Source organism: Erigeron canadensis, chromosome 3 (genome assembly GCF_010389155.1).
Source record: "Erigeron canadensis isolate Cc75 chromosome 3, C_canadensis_v1, whole genome shotgun sequence".
Lineage (NCBI taxonomy): Eukaryota > Viridiplantae > Streptophyta > Magnoliopsida > Asterales > Asteraceae > Erigeron > Erigeron canadensis.
The window spans coordinates 14,933,043-14,947,677 of NC_057763.1; positions in this window are offsets into that span (position 1 = coordinate 14,933,043).

Below are 14,635 nucleotides of genomic sequence, written 5' to 3' on the forward strand. Positions count from 1 at the left end.
ATAACCGTAGTTATGATTCACCTTAGTGAATAAGAAAAGAACAACTAGTTCTTTTGTTGTATAACTAATGTTATGAAATCATTAATTGCTTAAAGCAATCTTAAAAAATTAATAAAAGGAAACCTGAAGTTCCTTTTGCATAACCGTAGTTATGATTCACCTTAGTGAATAAGAAAAGAACCACTAGTTCTTTTATTGCATAACTAATGTTATGAAATCATTAATTGCTTAAAGCAATCTTAAAAAATTAATAAAAGGAAACCTGAAGTTCCTTTTGCATAACCGTAGTTATGATTAACCTTAGTGAATAACAATAGAACAATTTGTTCTTTAATGCATAGTCGATGTTATGAAATCATAAATTGTTTCAAAACATTTTTAAAACTTGAAGAACTATAAGTCCTTCATAATATCACAACATAATCAAAACGATAATATAAATAGAGTAAGTTACATGATATCATGAATCGATCAATCCGTAAACAAAGAAAAAGATTAAGGAATCACTGTATACCACAAAAGAAAATTCGTCGGCCTCATGGTTTACGTACCTCGATATTTACTAGATCAATACCCGGTCGTTGACCGGGTTAGAAACAGTACATGTGGAACTTTACATACAAAGATAAATAAATTGACAAAAGTCTAAATATCTAACTTTTTTTAGCAAGCAACGTTAAACCTTTCAACCCTAAACCCGTCCACTATCCTGCTAGCCTGATTAAGTTAGGTTGGTGAGTTAGTTTCGGGTTATCTGGTTAGTAGGTTCGGGTTACTTTTTCTACCCAAAAGTTATCAAGCTGGGTATTTTCAACTCGTCAACCTGAACCCGGCCTTATTGACACCCCTATACAAATAAAAGACATAAATAGTATTATAAAAAATATCGAAACTTAGATGGGCACGTATGTTATTAGTATTAGTTTAATAACAATTATTTTAAACAAATACGTATAAGATCATGACAAATTAAATTTTATTGCATTGTCAGGTGTCGGGTTTGCACGGCTTTGGCCGGGTTTTGACCCCTGCTCATGCCTAACACTGTTGTCATCCGTCACGACACCACTGTTGTCACCCATCACCAATGCCGCATTGCACTCACTTGAAATATATTTACTTTTAATTTAAAATTACAAATTTAAAACCTCATTTTATAAAGCCTTTCTTTCTTTCTATATATTTCGATTGAAAATCCCACACAACAATACTTATCCGCACTTGATATAAAGATTTTTAGATGTGAGCGCTTTCTTAAATTCTTTCCTTTTTCCTGGTTTCAAGTCTATCACCATTTTAATTTCATTAGCTACATAAAATATTTAAATTGAAAATAATAAAAACATGACATAATTAAAAAAGTGTATATATATAACATTAAAAAGTTAACATTTTTAACAAAGTTTGACTTTAATTTCAAGGGCTCGGATTGTTTTGTGTATTATTTTAAATGACGTAGATCAAAACTTGAATTTATTTTTTTCTCTTTGTAGCATGGGCCATATTTATATTCTAGATTATACCCGGTCGATAACCAAGTTACCAAATAAACTTATACAATACATGTATCACTCACTACAAAAATTTACGTCTTATAGTATATGAAAATACATATCTTATATGAAATCCGTCATAATGTTAAGATAACAAACCTTCTACTTTTTTTGGTATAACATATATGGAGTCGGCTATATATTAAGATTTTCAATATAGACCTTACTAAATAAGGTTGTGAAATCTCGACTCGGTAACCGACAAGTTGATATTTTAGGGTCAGGGGGTCGGGTTCACTTTTTGGGTTAATAGCTCAACCCACCTACCTAAAATATTTTAAATTTAAATAAAAAATTTTAATAGGTGGATCTACAAATTTATTTGATCAGACAACCCATAACTCATTTTACTTAAAACTAATCCGCCAACCACCAATCATGTCACCTAAAATCAACCCACCAAACCATTTAATCCGCCTGCTAACCTGATTATTTTTTTTTTGTTTGTGGTTAAGTTTAGGTTGACGGATTGACAGGTTTGGGTTGAGATTTTCAAATCAATTTTTGATATTAAGCCATAACCACGTCGATGATATAGTTATTAAGGATTTTTCTAATTGAGAATTTTAATACTTATTTGTTAACTCTTTGCTCAAAATAAAGCTTATCTTAATTGTGATACCTTACGATATTTTTAATTTTATATTTATTTTTTAAATCACATATTAAGTTGAAAATAAAATAAAATATTGTATATATGAGTATCAATTTATATACAACATGGATTTCCATGTTCCCCTTGCATGCATAAGCTTGAAAGTTTTACTTTTAAAAGTAAAATTGTATTAAATTAATGAAAAAAAAATATTCACATCCGTAGTTTGTAGCAATGGATTGGAATCTGTAAAGCGTTTTGGAAGTTTAGTTAAATAGCACAAAGTAATTATCATAATTATATAAGTAGTCAAACTTTAAAAAGTTGCCATATATAAAATAGTGAATTTTGACTTTTAATTTAGATGGTTAAGATTTATTTCTTGATCTATTTCAATGGCTAAGATCATCCTACAACTATATTTTTTTCTCTTAGTTGTGGTAGCCATTAATATATATAATTGGCTATGAATATACCTCAATTGTTATAGTAACCGAATACTTCCAAAACCGAAACTTGATCATGTTGTAAGCATAAAAATTAATCTGCCACAGATTGTTTAACTTTTCTAGTCGTAGTCGAATCAAAGTTAAAAAACAACCATAATGTTTTTAGAAAAATATTGAATGATATCAATCAATTTTAAATAATATATATAAGTATCATGATGAAGTTCATTCGATGGCCGAAAGAAAGAAAAATTTCATACAAGATTTGATTTTTCAAACTTTGAGTTTCTGAGCGAATTATAAGACCAAACAAGATTTTCCAAACAAATTTCACAAAGAAACTCCATTAGTATAAAACATCAGCCATAAAAAAATTTAAATAGAAGCATATATAATAATTATATTATTAACCCGCGTAATACGCGGGTGAACGTATATAATTAATGATATATTTTTTTTTCATAATATCAAATATTTTAAAAGTTATTGTATCCACTATATACAAATGCTTAGTCTTATTTATTAAAGTAAATATTAACGATGTAAAACAAAATGCATACATCAAGTATTTATTATGTGATATCATAAATGTTCTATACAAAATCGCGATTTTAGTTATTAGGGTTTTACTTTTAAATTTGTAACAAAACTAAATTTATTTTTTCTATATATGTTTAGTTATATAAATTTATACTTTTTTTTAAGAAACGTGTGAATTACTTGTGGTTATCGGGAGGTCTGACACATATTATGTTAATAACATGTGTAATTAATTTAATTACATTGAGTAATCTCTAATCATGAAAGCTATATAAAAATTTTAAAATTAAATAAATTAATATTATTATCTTAACTAAAAGTAAAATACTGGAAACGAACTTTTCCAAAAATATGGTATTAAACTTTCTACATTATATCATCGGAAGTTATACTACATTATGAAATTAATTTACAAACTCAAAAATTTGTAGATCATTTTTATAACTTTGTTCTGCCTAATTATTTCATTTTCAAGGTTTGCCATTATCATAATTTTTATATTTTGGTACGTTAAATAATCCTAAGTTAACGACCGTCGAAACCGTCACACCACTTGCTTCATGTACTAATTATAGTTTATAAATTTTATTCTTGAATTTAATTTACCCGAAATTTTATTACTCATAATGTCGAGTTGAATATTATCAGATTAAAATGAGTTAATTTACATATTATTTTTCTTAAAGGAATAATGGATGTTGAATCAAAGATAAAATCACTGATGATACAAATGTCTTTAACATGTTGGTTTTAATAATTATAAACTTTCTCATAGGTAAGAAGATTCGAATTTGTGACCATGAATTTTATAGACAACGACTTATCCACCATTGTCCAAGTATATATTTAGTACTCATAATGCTGAGTTATTTATTATCAGATTAGAATGAGTTAACTTACAAATTATTTTTCTTAAACGACTAATGGATTTTGAATCAAAGATAAAATCACTGATGATACAAATGTCTTTAACATGTTGGTTTTAAAAAATATAAACTTTCTCATAGGTAAGAAGATTCGAATTTGTGACACTGACTTTTATAGACAACGTGTTTGCCAACTTTATTTGGAGGAGTTGGTGAAAAAAAAAGTTAAATTTGGAATTCATGTTAATAAAAGTTATAAACTTAAATTTATACCGATAGCAATCTAAAACTCAAGACATTCAAATTAAATGTAACACCCCGCTAAAGCGGAATACACGGGATGCACAGATAAACACAATTGCACACCCTACAAGTTCCAACACAACCATTAACATTAAAAGAACAGAAGTACGATAGTTATTACAGAACTTAAAATAAACTCAGAATAGTCAATAATCATAAGACAGAACAATTGTCTTTAAGAACCAGAACTTGAACTGGAATAGCAAAGGTGAGGTCTTCACAGCTCCTGATCTTGAACGCTCGAACAATCGCCAAAAGGATGAGCTTAGAAAGGAAGACTCCTATGCTAAAAAGATCTACTTAGCCTAGCCTGAAAAGCATGTAAGTTCAAAAGGTCAACTACAAAAGTAGTTGGTGAGATTCACATAATGTAAGTTTTAGTTTACATATAAGTATATATGTATAATAAGAACAGGATCACAAGAACAAGATCACAAGTTTTATACGTTGCACCAAAGTACTTTGTAATAGTAAGAACTAGGTCATAAGATCTGCACGTTTAGCATAAGTACTTTATAATAGTAAGAGCAGAACAAAAACATATAATGAACTATAGATATAAATTGTCACTGCTAACCTGTTTGGCCAGAACTGAACTATAATGTACAGATATGCTCATAAAGTTCAAGCACGTCAAGTAAGATCTAGGTCAGAACAAGAACAAGAACAAGTAATATGCATCCTCCAGAACTGCGGAGAATGAGGGTGAGCCTACCCTAAACAGCGCTGTCCATAATTACCTACGGTTCATTCCCTGAACTGTGGGATATGAATTGATAGCAGTGAACAAGAACTGAACAAGTACATGTACGAACTAGAACATGATAAAGATCGAGTACAGTAGTATAAATGTATTTAAGATCCTGCCCATTCAAGACTTAAATACTCTTTTAAACAGTTTAAGAATCATATCATAAGTAGTTCAAGATCATAATATAGTACGTAGAATAGTTCAAGAACATATGTACAAGTACAAAATAGTTTTCATGCTTTTCAGTCCCCGATAAAAGAACTTGAACAAAATGTACGAAAGGGGGATTACTGAACTCACAGTGATCTGGTACAAGCACAGTTTACAAGCACAGAGAACAAGCACAGGGATAGATAAGTTATATCTATCACAATCCAAGCACGTCTTGAAGGAAGCCTAAGTACATATCATTGATCCTAAACAAGTACGCATATTAGTTCATGTGATTATTTAATCACTAAAATGTCCTTGTTGAACTGATGATTTGGTCCTTTGAAGATCTTTGAACGTTTTGACTCAAAAGAGTTTAAATGAACTTTAAGTACATGAATTGGACTCGAACTGAACGTCTTTGAACTCACACATAAGTGATTATCGTGTAAATGTGTCTTTAATAATGAACTTTAGCTTTAAGAACTCAATTTAGTTGTTCATAGAACTCGTACTTTAGCAATTAAGATAGAACATGTCTTTGGTGTACTCAATTAGGGTTTGCACAATGTACTTTATTTTAGATCGATATAGGAACTAGCTCTGATGTCAATATGTAGCCTTTAATGTGATTGATCAAGTGATGATGATGTTATGAATTTGTTTGGTGACTAAGTGCATGATCGTATTGTGTTAAAGTTAAGAACTAGTCTAGGTACTATGTTCAAGATCGTTTTAGGGTTTTGTTAGGCTCAAGATCGTTTTACTTGTTTGATCAGGATCGTCTCATGGTGTCTATGTTCAAGGTCGTCTCATGTGTCTGTTGTTCAAGATCGTTTCAGGGGAACAAGGTACAAGATCGTCCCACTAGACTGAGCAAGATCGTCTTAGCTACCCTAGGTTCAAGATCGTTTTAGCCTTTTAATCACAAGATCGTTTCACATATTTCTAGTACAAGGTCGTTTCATACTTTTGAGAACAAGAACAAGATCTTTTATGGTTCAAGAACACAAGTTGAGCAAAACCGATCTTAGAAGATCAGTTACCTAGGAGTGTACCAACACACAACACAACACAACTTTCACTCGAGATCAAACGAGCATGCACAAGAACAAATAGGCTACCTAGGACGATCTTGGGACCAAGATTGTCCCACCAAGATTGTCCCATTCACCAAACGGGCTGAACAAGTACGAATACAATACGAAGGTCTAGATCGATTTCAAGACTTGTTAGAACTTAGCATTAGCACATATATGCACAATAACAACAACTTGTATCACTTTTAATACCTTTCAAGATCAAATAACACATGAACAAGTCATGGCACTCAAGAACAAGTTGTACTTTCATATTCAAAAATGGGTTTTGTAGATTGAAGCATGTTATGACCCAAATTTGTTCACACAAATGTTATTAAACACATTTAGACACAAAGCCATTAACTATCAACACGATTTTCCATCAAAATTGGACCAAATCATCAAGAACATGAACTTGAAAAAGTACACTTTTAATTTGATCAAAAACTCATAAATTGTTGTTGTTACCTGAGATTTGATTCCAGAAATATGTTTTGATTATCACAAGGATGCTAAAAGTACAAACAATTTTTGTTTAACAACCCAAAATCAAGAGATGCTTTTTGTGTGTGTTTTTGGTGGATGCACTATGTGTTTTAGAGAGAGAGAGAGGTGGAAGGAAGAAGATGAATAGTATTGTTTCTCTCTCTAGGGTTTCCATTCTCCTTCTATTTAAACCTTTCACATAATAAATGATCTCAAATAAATGCAAGGACTATTTGCGAACATTTTGAACTAGAACTTTTATGAACACGAACGTTTACGAACCGAACTTTAATATTTCATTGTATATAGTCATGAACTCGTCAAATAAATCAAGATTTAAGATCAAATTGACCTTCATGTAAGCACATAATTTAGGTCTAAAGCACGTCAAGAACTTAAATTAATTGAACTGTCTAGCCGTTCTAATGGCGAAAGTACGTTTCAAAGAACTTATTTAGAACATTTCTAAGACGGTTGTTGCATTAAATGTCTTCTATAAATTATAAAACAAAAAGGCTTTAAGCACAAAATATTTGAAATACTACCTTATTATAACTATAAAAGCAATGATACTTTAGAGGAGTAGAATATGAAAGGAAATAGATATTTACATGTATAGATAGGTTTATTGTTTCATTTAGTTCTTTGATAGGTCATGAATTGTAATCTGGTTTTTTGATATAATAAAAGATAAATAAAGATTAAAAAAATAGAAAAGAAAAAAGAAAAAAAAAGCTATATATATATTTTTAACATCAAACTAAATAAATTAATAATTTATAAAAATGAATTCAAAAATCTATTAAATTGTATCTCTTCATAACTCATTAATTTAGATTTATTCAAAATAAGACTCTTAACAAACATTCCATGTTTCCAATTAACCAAACCAATAATTAGGTGTCTTGACATAATGTAACTATAAGTTTATTTAATAGAAAGTTATATTAGTTTAATTAAAATCTATAAAAGGTAAATGAGGTAAGCAAATCAATCCAATAGCTAAAGTTTAATTTTCTTTTTCATCTAAGGGCTATAGCTTTTTTAAAAATGAATTTAGAAGTCTCTTTTATTATTATTAGCCTTGTACCCGTGCGATGCGGCAGGACATAGGAAAAAAAAACGTTGCTTAAGTAGTGGTACCGTGTAATTACATGAATGTATGATTCAACTCAAGTGTTTCTTAGTCCGATTAAAAGTGCAAACCGTAGTTGTTGTTTTAGAGTGAGCGGTTTTTATGTTGATTGATTATTAAATTCAGTAACGCATGTGTGTTTTTTTGGTATACTATGTTAGCAACTTCAGGGAAGTGAAAGACATGCATAAGGTTTTTTTTTTTAAGGGTATTTTTGGAATTTCAAGAATAAAGTGTTTGATGATAGTATAGATTAAAAGGGTAAATTAGAGATTTTAAAGGTAGAGTATTAAATTTTGAGGGGGGTAGTTTGTTTATATAGATAATATAGATCGGGAGATTGGGAGATAGAAAACAATAAAAATTCATCAAAGATAATTAAAGAATAGTATAATAGACATCGATATTTATGATGATCATGTATATCATGTGAAAAAAACTAACATGCTGTTTCAAAAGAAAAATTGTATGCCTTAGATGAGATTTGTCGACCGAAAAACTTTTAAGGTTTAAAGCATCGTGTTGTAATATGAAGAGAAGAATCGAGAGAAGAGAGGAGATAATCTTATTAATAAAGATATCAATAAGGTAACAATAAACTTTATATTTATAGACTGAGGAATAGAACATTATAGTGATTATGATGACTTTAATATGGAAGTGAATATCCATATTATATTTAATGTATTTGTTATAATAATAATAATAATAATAATAATCTATAAACTTAAAAAAACAATGAACAAAGTAACATTTTATGGAAAAGCCAAACTATTTTCTTAACAAACCAAAGTAACTATTGAATATTACATTATATTTTTTCATATAAAAACAAATAAACAATTATTTTGTTTTGTTAATCTATCAATTTTTTTTATTGTTTTTTAAAGAAAAAACATTTCTTTCAAATATGAAATACATGACAAACATACATACTGTTCAAAATAAATAAATAAATAAATGAATTACTAGATATAGGGCCCATTTCTTTTGTTAATTATTAAGTGTTGGGTGCATTAAATGGCTGAATGCATTAAGAATGTATTAAGTAAAATATATGTAAGGGAACGACTATTTACACACATCAACTGTTTGAAAGACACACTGATAAAACGGGTCGTTTTATTTAAAACTTCACGTTTTGTACCCCGTTTACGTTTGCCTGGTGTGTAAATAACAAAACACTGTTTGAGAATTACATGTGGTCTGCCACTCATGTCAGGGGAATGACAGGTGTCATTCTCCCGTTTTGGGTCCCATTTTATATAAAACGCTAAGTATTAGTTGAACACCCCGTTTTATGCAAAACTCCCCGTTTTACATAATACGCCGCGTTTGGGCGGTGTGTAGATAGCAAAACACTGTTTGAGAATTACACGCGGTCTGACACACATGTAAGGGGAATGAATTCTCCCGTTTTTTATGCCATTTTACATGAAACACTGCATATTAGGTGAACTGCCAAAACCGACCATTTTACCTCAAATGTTTATATGCCAGTGTCGTATTCTATGCCTAAACGTAGTGTTTATTCAAAGCGGAAAGAATTTTCTCTTGTACCAAAACAATCCATTTTGTATAAAAGTAGATGATCCAGCACCGTTTTGGATACACAAAAATGTAGCATCAGGGTATAAAACGGGAAGGTTTACATAAAACATTGCATTTCGGTAATGTTTTCTAGGAACATTTGATGTGTGTAGATAGCCCCCCTATATATAATAGTCCCGCTGTCTTTGTAAATTGTCCAAATGAAAGAGTTCGCTTAATAATGTCACGTTTAGTTGTTTATATCATGTCAAGTCTTCGTATGGAACATTTATTATAAAATATGTTATGTTCGAAAAGTCGTATAATCTATATAGTCTTTACAAAATCCTTTTATATAAATGTATATATATAGTCATAAGTCCGTATTACACCGATGTTACGACAAATTTGGATTAAGTTATTAATATGACTCGAAATTGTGAAGTCCCTCACCGATGGTTTAACCCACGAGTGTAAAATACAACAAGTCAAGTATGCACTAGATGAGGACTAGTATTTACGTAAATATAAATGCAAGAATATAAATAAGTAAATACAGGACTTAAGCAATAAATAAGCAAGTTAAATAAAGGTGGAACACGAAAGTAATTTTCAATGTGTATTTTATTTATTGATGTATAAACAAAATACAAGATTGTTGTGGAACCTAGATACTACCAAAGTAAGTATCTAAACAACCTTATGAATTACAAGTGATTTATACTTGCTAAATAATCTCCTTGATTGAAATACTTAAAGTTGTGAAGTATAACTGTTTGGTTCGAAAGTATTTATACAAGTTCACCAAATTGAAAAAGTAATTTGAAAGAGAAAAATGACTTAGTATTTATAGGCAAAATAATCTCTACAGTGATTATTTTGCCGTACAAATGTGGTTAGGAGCATTTAAGGAACTTTGGTATTTTCTTTAAATGCAATACTAAAAGTACAAGGATAAAGTCACATTGATAGTGACTTGTCACCTTTTAGCCAACCACTTTTACATGCGTGTAAAACCTTTACAAGGGACAAAAGAGATATCCGGGTAAAAGCGTGTAAAGGCATAAAGTCAATTCCTCGTAGTCAGTGTTCAGACTTGTAAGGTCTAGAACACTGACAAGGACTCCAGTTGTTGATCTGGTAAGTCTGCCAGTGGGCTTCGCCACATGTCAGTCTTCTTCTTCAAACTTCAGACTTTGTCTTGAGTGAGAATGTTCTTCAGTAGAGTAGATCTGGACTGGAGTGAAGTACAATAAGCAAATCTGAAAGACTCCAGATTTCCTGCACAAGTAGACGCTTACTGGACTTCCATAATTTCTGGACAAATCTTCAGGATTACTCTAGTCTTCAAGTCTGGAGCTAGTCCAGGAAAAACTAGACCTAACAAATTCCCCCTATTTGTTTAGAAATTATGCAAGGTTTTTCAAGCTTCTATCTATACAATTATATGCTTGAACAACACTTGAAAAAATTTGACTAAGTCTAAATTTTGTTACTGGAAGACACCTTATAGATCATCAGTGTTTCCAGTTTCATCTTTTCATTCTATCTTAGACTTAATTTGATCATATACTTGTGAAAATAAATTGCAACATTGATGACATTACATCTTTTGCAATAAGTTACAATTATATTTAAATACAACAAGTAAAATGAGAAAAATAAAGAGTCAGGCTTGTCTCTTTGGAGCACTTCCACCAGCTTCTTCAGTGGCCTTCCTCTTAAAGCTTGGAGAGTCTTTTGGTTTCCTCATTCCCAGAGTGACTTCCATCATCATGATCCTGCCATGCTCCTTTTCAATCCTTTTCATAAAATACCTCACATCAATAGAAATAAGCTGATGATTCTCTTTGAAGTACAAGCCAATTTCTCTGAGTTCAGACCACCCAAATGCTCTTACTGACGTACTTCTTCTTTCATCAGTGAAGTTTTCTTCCCTTGTCAGTTTTACATAAAATTTTGAGTGGGCTTCATGGTCTATGGCCAATCTAATCTCTGCAGCAATGATTTTCCTGGCATCAGCTCTATAGTGCATTCTTTCATTGTATTCCTGCCTTACCTTTGCCAGTCTTACTTCTTCTTCAGTCTCTCTGGAGATGCCTTGTGAATTTGCAACTCTTTGCAATTGAGTCTTGCTTATGCTCCTGGACACATCCAGAGGAATGAAGTTGCTTAGATCAGCATCTCTCTCTGCCTTTGTTCTCCTTGGTGGCTTGGATACACCTTTCATCTTTTTCCTATACTCATTTTCCAAGGCCAGAGCATTCTTCTTTGCTTTTCTTTGAAGCTCAATCAACTCATCCTTCCTGGCAGCAATCAATTCAAGTATACTGACCTCATAAGTTTCAGCATCGTACATCTGCTCATCTTGGGCGTATACAGAACGAAGGCGAACATCATCCATCACTTCCAGACATTTAATGACTCTGGGATCATTCTTCATGTATCTATACACATCGATGTGCACACTAAGACGACCAGCATTGAAAGCATCTAGTGCTCCCCTTTGTGCCATATCCATCTTATGTGCTTCCCAGTCATTTTTCAGATTTTGTTTCTAGATGTCAATTAATATGCACTCCTGCTGAAGTTTCCTTGATCTTTCTTCATCAGCATTAGGCAAGGAGGCAATAATATCCGTGTCTTCACCTTCTTCATATCTTCACCAGAAATGACATGAGGCTTTCTTTGCTTTTTAAATGTAGCCAAATCTGGGAAGTCCTCAAACTGAGGTTCTGACTCACCAACTTCAGTACTGGCATCCTCTTCTTCATTCAGCACACTGGCATCAGTACCAGTTGCTTTTTCCATATAAGCCTGAGCAATGACTTCAGTGCCAAGTGCTTTCTGAACCATTTCTTCTTTTGTCTTGGTAATCTCATCAATACCAACCTTCAAACTGCTTTCCCCCTTGGAATGACCACTACTCCCAGACTTGAGGGCATTCCACACATCTTCCAGTTTGTTTCTATCAGAGGACCCAAAATTTTTCCATTCAGGGGTCATGATAGCCATAGATGTTTTTAACTGCTCAAAGTCTCTTTTAAGAGATTGGACTTCAGAGACCAACTCCTTTGGCATTTCATCTTTTATCACTTTCTCAACTTGTGGCAACAAACTATCCAGAATAGTCCTCAACACTGACCCAGATATTTCTTTAGTAACTTCCTTCGGCATGTTAGCTCTTAATTTTCTGGCAACTTCATCACTAATGTTGTTGACAACTGAATTCTGGTCAAGTGTTGGCCTTCTCTCCATATTTTCATCTCTGGTAACCAATTTCTGAACTTCATCAGTCAAACTGGACAAGGGACTAGCAACACTTGTCTGAATGGCAGTTTGCACTGATCTGACCAACTTTTCTTCCAAGCCCTGGACTGCCACTTTGATTTTCTCAGAATTGTTATTTGTGGCCAGTACCAGTTCATTCAGCTTCTCAAAAACTACCTTCTCATTACCAGCAAAAACAAGCATTTCTGACCTCATATTATTTGAAAGTGAGGATTTAAAGTCAGAAACTACATGTGAAGAAGTCTGGAGGGATCTTTCTAGGTCCGCCACCTTAGTGAAAAGGTCTTGGACCTCGGTTGGAAAACTGGTGGAAAGATCACCTGGAGGAGTTAATCTGGTGGCCTGAGATATTGGAGCTTCAACCCTTGTAATGTCTTCATTCTGGTTGACAGTCTCCAGCTCCACCAATGGTTCAGAAATTTGTTGAACATTTTGTGGAGAAGGGGGATTTGTTAGAGGTGGTGTTTGTGTTGATGATTCTGGTGGTGCTTGACTTTCATTTTGTATTGGAGAGGATGGTGGTGGTGAAACTGTTGCATTTAATTCTTCAACAACTGTACTGGTGATATGACTGGGAGATCTTTCAATATTTAAGTCATCATCACGAAGGAAATCCATATCTTCATCAAAGTCTTGATCAGAAATGGGAGACTCCATTTCAAAATCTGGCATTCCTTCTGCCAGTTGCTCACCTACACTTCTATTCAAATCAATCTGGGCTTCCTGCCCCTCAACATTCACCTGCATATATTCATCCACTTGTGGCTCAACCTGCTCTACAATCAAAGATCTATCCAGATTCATAATGTCACCAGCCGTAGAATGTGGGACTGGAATCACTAGAGGTGAGGCTCCAGTGACACCAGTTCGTGAAAGAGTTGTGTCAGAAATTTGGCCTTCAATGTTTAGTACAGACACATACTCTAACAAAGGTTGGGATGACCGTTCATATACTTTACCACTCTCCCTAACAGAAGTTTCGAGAGTGGTTGCTTGCAAGTTCTCCCTTTCCGGTTGGGAGGAATCTGGATGGTTGGCTTCAGTATTACTGGGAATGACCAAATTTCCCCTTCTTCTATGTCTTCTGAGACCAGTTCTTGGTCTAGAGGAAATGGTTGATGGAATAGAAAGAGAAGACTGCTCTGGATTAGGAACCTCTTGAGTTTCTTGAGGAACCATTTCAGCAGTTTGTTCATCAGCAGTATTTTCATCATCATTTTCAACAACTTCCCTTCTAAAATTATTCAACATAGCTTCAGGAATATCAACCTCCAGATTATGTGACACCAAATGGTTCAGATCACCTATATACTTAGCCATTGAAAAATGACTCGAACCACTTTCATAGCCCTCACCCAGTTCTCTCTTGAAAATGATAGACAAAAATCTAATAAATGGGACATTTGCTTTTCTTTTGTGTGTCCTCAGTCTATCAGCTAAATCATTGAACAAAATTTGGGCGAAATCAACCCTTAACCCATACCATAAACAATAAGCAATTAATAACTGGGTTTGATTAATCTGATCTAATCCTCCAGACCCACTTCCTAAACATGAAACAATATGAGTAAAGAAGTATCTCCATGAGTCAGACAACCTACTCATATATATAGTACCTTTTCTCTTTAGAGAACCATGCTCATCAACAATATCTGTGTGTCCCATCTCCCGACACACTTGCCTATGATTCACTCCAGTTGGAAGTTGAAGTGGCAACTCATTCACTGACAAGTAATTCAATCCAAGCCCCGTTCTGAATGAATCGACTGTTAAAGTCAGAGGAACGCTTCCTCTCTTTAAAGTATAATGGATGGTGGCATCATCACCAACCTGAAAATGAGCAGTGAACCAGAACTCACAGAGATAACCATGATACATTTTGCCAGGATTCATGGCTAGAGCTC